General features: G+C 40.6%; 1 long non-coding RNA gene across 10 annotated transcripts in view; it reads left to right on the top strand.

The window, feature by feature from the left end:
- Window positions 1–1,080: 1,080 nt before the first annotated feature.
- LOC103345518 (LINE-1 retrotransposable element ORF1 protein) overlaps window positions 1,081–6,000 on the top strand; it is a 73,905-nt gene continuing 68,985 nt past the window's right edge. For 3 of the 10 annotated variants that reach the window (XR_011385100.1, XR_515384.2, XR_011385094.1), the window contains exons 1-2: window positions 1,081–1,208; window positions 4,671–4,793. This is a non-coding gene — a long non-coding RNA (LINE-1 retrotransposable element ORF1 protein). The other 7 variants (XR_011385098.1, XR_011385097.1, XR_007915910.2 and 4 more) reach the window with 5 other exon arrangements.

Genomic DNA, 6,000 nt, shown 5'->3' with positions numbered 1-6,000 from the left:
TACATAGTGAAATAAAGATGGTCTTTTTATTAAAGTATGGTGTGTATATAGAAAATCCAACTGGATTTATATGTGGAAAAATCAATATTGACTCCTATGTGATAACATATTCAAAAAGCAATTTTAGGTGATTTATTATCCAACTGTGTAAGTTAGAAAAGAAAGCCTCTGTATCTACACAACCAGTAACCAAATGTGTCTATCTAATTTTAAGCTTAAATTAATTAAAATTATTTGCATTTAAAATAAAATCATACCATTTCACTAACTACATTTCAAGTGTTAAGTCTTAGTTAAGAAAATTTTCAATGTCAAAAAATTTTATTGGGCAACAATGTTCTAAAAAATAACCTAGTACATCTTGCACAGGGGGCTACAACTGTTTAAAAGCTTATAATACTAAGTAAAAAGTTGATAAACTGAATTTCACTATAATTACAAGTTTCTGTTTGTTCAAAGGCACAATTAAGAAGCAAGGAACACTTAAACTACTACAAAATAATCTCTATATTTTTAAGTGAAAAAAATAAAGTGGTATTAACATTTAAATAGTTGCTTATGCAAACTTCTATATTACTACATTGAATGAAAGATAAAGCAAATATGGGAAACAAAAAAATTAGACAGCAAGTAATGGTGAAAATATTCAAAGTATTATAAGGATGAATCAACTGGAATAATCCAATGTTGCTCCTAGGAGATTAAACTGGTGGAAATTTTGATAGTACCTGTTAGAGAAGAAAAACATATTTCATGGTCAGGAAATTCCTAAAATGTCAATATATGTGCACCAATTAAAAAAATAAGAATGCGTTCATGGCTGGTACACTGTAACTCACCTGAAGCAGGTTTATAAGCAGGTTTATTACTCCTCTGCAAGCTCTGCATCACAGGTCCATGCCAGAGCATGGAACTGGTGGGTCCCCCACAGTAAGAAAAATCAGGCTTTGGAGGAGCCATCTTCAGACCTGAGCCCTGGTGTCTCACTCTTCCAAACTGTGTAACTCCTAGTGACTGCCCCCCACCTTGCTATGGTGGCTGCTGATTGGTTACAGCATTTGTTACATCATAGATGGCCATTGGATTTCAAACTGTCCAATCGAGTGTGCTAGGGGTGAGGGGGACAACATGTAACCATGTGAGATTTTCATGTCACAGTCATATCCAGGCTCTAGTCCCTTGCTCTGTGAAGACGAAACTATGAAATGGTGAGTATATGCGGGAATGGGTGTCCAGAGATGGCGGCGATGGAGCTAGTGGAACCTGTCAAGTTCCTTCTGTAGCTATTTTTTAAAAGTTCATATGAGAAAAATGAATTCTGCCAAATGTATTTTGTGCATTTACTGAGGTAATCATGTGTTTTATTGTTTATTATTCTTAATATTTATATTAATTGACTTACATATGTGCTACCCTTAGATTTCTGGAAATCTGGCTTGAGGATCTTGTTAAATGTAATGTTGAATTTAGTTTGTTCAGACTTTGTCAAAAATGTTCCATCTGTGTCTGTCAGGGATGCTGGCCTGTAGCTTTCTTCTGTTAGGAATTTCAGCACCAGCACAGCAAGTTGGGGCTTAACTGGCTACATAAGAACATCATCACTGTTGCTTGGTTTTTGAATCAGAAGAGCTGGTCACATGAAATGAACTTGGAATTATTTGTTCCTCTTCATCTTTCAAAAGAATTATAGAATTGCTGCAATTTCTTATTTATGTATTTTGTAGAATCCAGTAGCAAAGTGTATATGTTCTAAATTTATTTTAATTGGATGCATTTTATTCTTTGTTTAATCCCTTTGCTGGCTAGTGTTCTGTCCATGTTTTCTATTTGTTCCCAACTCAATTTTATTAGTTGCATATTCCTAAGGAATCCTCCATTTCCTCTGCGTATTCACGGTATTCTCATGATCTTTCGTATTCCTGTGGCATCAGTTATATTGTCTCCTTTCTCACTTACATTTTTTTTCAGTCTTTACACTTTTTTCTTTGGTATTCTGAATTAGGGATCATTAATTATCATTTTGAAAGAAAAGCTTCAGGGCAGGTATTTTGTTTAGCAATTAAAATGCCATTTAAGATGTCTTCATCCATGTGTTTGGATTTGAGTCCTGTCTGTATTCCTGATTGCAGCTTCTGGCTAACTTCACAGTGGGGAACAGCAGGTGATGGATCAATTACTTGGGTCCCTACTATCCACATGGAAGGCCTGGGTGAGTTCCTCACTCCTGGTTTTGACCTGGCTCAGCCCTGGTTTTTTATGGACATTTAAGTAATAAAACACAGTTGGATGATATTTCTGTATCTCTCTCTGAGAGAGAAATGTGTGTGTATCATATATGAATACATATATATGCATACATATATCTGCCTTTTAAATAAATATTTTTAAAGCAGTAGTTATGTTAATCCTTTCTGTTGTTTTTCAGGTTTCTTTTGTCATTTCCTAATCCTTGTTGTTAATTGTTTGCTAAATTTGTTGATACTTTGTTATTTTTTATTCTTCCTTCAGTAGTAATGCTCAGTCGTCTATTTGAAGTCTTTCTTTTTATGTAGGTGCTCATTGACTTGGACTTCCCATTCAGGATAGTTTGGGCTGCATCCCATAAGTTATGGTACAGTGTGTTTCCATCTTTGCCTCCTGTCACATTCCATCCCCATTTAAAACTCATTGGCCAGAACAGGTTTCACAGTGCCTCTCCAACTCCATACATAGATCGGAAAGTATCCCATCGCATATCTGGATTGAATGAAAGGCAGAAAAACATGGCCAGAAATCCTAGTGACCACCATGGTGCTTTTGAAAGCCACTTCCCTGATCCGTGGGAGGAAGGCAGAAGCCAGATTACAAGGAGGAGCAGGGTGGGCTAAGATTGTAGAGTGATTCCAAGTTAATGTACAGGGCAAAAATCAGGGAAACACTGAGTGCTGTTCTCAATTGTAGCAGGACCCAAACAGATCCTGGGCTATTGTGTTCTTAATGCAAACAAGCCAGTTGTGTTAAAAGGTGAGAGTCACTTGTATTTTTTTTTTTTTTTGACAGGCAGAGTGGACAGTGAGAGAGAGAGACAGAGAGAAAGGTCTTCCTTTTCTGTTGGTTCACCCCCCAGTGGCCGCTGCAGCTGGCGCACTGCAGCCAGCACACCACATTGATCTGAAGCCAGGAGCCACGTACTTCTCCTGGTCTCCCATGTGGGTGCAGGGCCCAAGCACTTGGGCCATCCTCCACTGCATTCCCAGGCCACAGCAGAGAGCTGGACTGGAAGAGGAGCAACTGGGACAGAATCCAGTGCCCCGACCAGGACTAGAACTCAGTGATCCTGTGCTGCAGGTGGAGGATTAGCCTACTGAGTTGTGGTGCCAGCCTTGTATGTTTTCAACAGGGTGGTTGAAGCTGAATGGCCTCTGTATTTCCCCAGAGCTATGGTTTATGGGCAGAAGAGAACAATATTTCTCTGACTCTGTATTAAATTCTTCTAATACCTCTGGGAGCCCAAAACAGACATGATGTTTCTAGTCTATTCTGCAGTAGACCTGCTTGATTTCTTCCTGGTGTCATGTATTTGACCCTACCCACTCTGACTTTGTACATCTCTTGTTACTGCAAATATCAGAAGCACAGCTCAGGACCAGCACTGTGGCACAGTGGGTTAAAGCCCTGGCCTGCAGTGCCAGCATCCCACATGGGCACCAGTTTGAGTCCCAGTTGCTTTGTTTCCCATCCAGCTCCCTGCTATGTCCTGGAAAAGCAGTAGAAGATGGCCAGGTCCTTGGGCTCCTGCACCCATGTGCAAGAAGCTCCTGGCTTCTGGCTTCAGCTCAGCTCAGCTCTGGCCATTATGGCCATTTGGGGAGTGAACCAGTGAATGGAAGACCTCTCTCTCTGGCTCTACATCTCCCTGTAACTCTGTCTTTCAAATAAATAAAACAAATATTAAAAAAAAGCACAGCTCTACTGGTACTGCCCTCCAAGGCCCTCTAGGCTGCAGAGCTGCAGTTCCACCTTGAAATTGTCTGTGCTGAGTGACACCTCTGCCCTTGCTGAATCTCCCAGTGCTCTAGGTGTCCTCCTGCTGCCTTGACCACAGGATTGGGCAAGAATTCTGGCAGAAAGTTGCTGGCTTTGCTCGCAATGTAGTCTGGTTACTTCTCATGCTGACTAGTACCTGCCTTCTTTTCTCATTCAAAATTCTAGGTCTTCTTTTGACCCCCTTCTCAACCACAGGTCTTTATACATGCCCCTATAATAACTTTGTCACCATTCACCTCTCTAAAATGTATCATTCCTTGGTAAGAAGTAGCTCAAAGCTACTTTCTCAGCAAAGTATTCTTTGGCTTACCTAATGTAACCAAGATATCCTGCTATGAGATCTCTCCTCCAGGTGTTGGACTGGCTGATAGGGCACCTGGAAAAATGAAAAACCCTGAGTCAAGAGCATTTCAAAACAGTAGTTCTCATAATCTTTGTGAGAATTGTTTTCTCATTGTGACAAGCTGGTCATACGTTTTAAGATCTTGGAGAACATATGAAAGCCTGTCAAATATATTGGCCGTGGTGAGAACATCTTAGTAGTTTCTTTCTTATCTCAATAAGCTGGCACTGGTGACTAGAAAAGGAGTCTTTCCCTTTGCTAACCCTCTACCATGAATGACTCACACCTTCCTTATTTCCAGAACAGCAGAAAAACGCCTGCCAATGCAAACCTGGTGCCCACTGGAGACGAGAGGCACCACCATGAATGTTAAAGGCATGGCAGCTACCCAAGAGGCCCCTGTACTCCAAAAACTGGTAATCAGGTCAGTACTGTCCCTAATATAAAAAAAAAAAAACAAGATTAGTACAAGCACACCCATACAGGCATCTGTGGGTGCTACTAGGATAAATTCTTGTTAGGAATGGAAAACTATGCAGGTATTGAAAATATAAAGAAGGCAAAGTACTAATGTTTGATACAGTAAAGTGCAATTAGCTGCCTTGAAACTCTTTTTATGTAATTGGCTAGCTGGTTCTGCACTAAATCTGGGGCCTAGGCCTGGAGCCTAGGGTGGGTTTCTGCTCCCACCCAAGATTTGCTCCCTGGAATCAACTGATAACCATTTATCCAAATAACCTCATGACCAGAATGTTGGTCCATCCTCTCCACTGCCATATGGTGGTGGAAAATTGAAACAGAGCTGTTGAACGGGGCTGGGAAAGGAATTGAGAGAAAGAGATACAAGGTGGTATAAGGAAAGAAAGAAGGAAGAGAACACCGGGATTCTTGGTAGGAACAGGAAGATCTTGAACTGCTTCTCTAGTCTCTAGGTAGGGAGTGAAAATGAAGCTTGTTCATGCTGCTTTCCAATAGACCACTGCCACCAGAGACTTCAGAGACTTGTCAGGTGACAGAAAGTCTCCTCAGTTAAGGAGATGCCTGTGAGGGATGCTATTAGTAAAATCCTGCCCCTCCATTGCCTCTCACGGGAATGAGGAGTAAACTCCTGAGAAGGCCAAGATTAGTCACTTTCCTTCCCAGAGGTCCCTTGATGGGGCAAGACCTTTCTTACTATATCTATATATGAGGGCTCCTATCTATCTATCTATCCACTTATCTATACATGTTGGCTTCAAGGACCCTTGGGCCAATCAAAATCTGTCTCCAGGAATCAATATTTTGAATAGAAACCCTAGGAGGAAGAATATCTAGATTTGAGGGCTGGAGGGTACCTCAGCTTCTCCTGCTGATCTCTAAGACTTTTTATGTGTAATGGTCGGGAACCAAAAACTGAAGTCAGGTCTCCCTTGTGAGAGGAGGAAACCTCACTTGAGTTTAATCACCATCTCCTAGGTCTACTGATATGGGTTTCAGTCATGCTAATTAGTGTCTTAACCACTAAGCTAGTCAAATGTGCCCCCTGTATTTCTTAATGATGACAGCACACTATGGATATTTTTTTTCAATTGTACTTTTTGTATTTAGCAATATATTCTGAAAATCACTTTATATGTCAGTGATTGCCCTTA

Source organism: Oryctolagus cuniculus, chromosome 21, assembly GCF_964237555.1.
Source record: "Oryctolagus cuniculus chromosome 21, mOryCun1.1, whole genome shotgun sequence".
NCBI classification, from domain to species: Eukaryota; Metazoa; Chordata; class Mammalia; order Lagomorpha; family Leporidae; genus Oryctolagus; species Oryctolagus cuniculus.
Note: the sequence above shows the minus strand (reverse complement) of the source record. Positions and strands in the feature narration are given on the sequence as shown.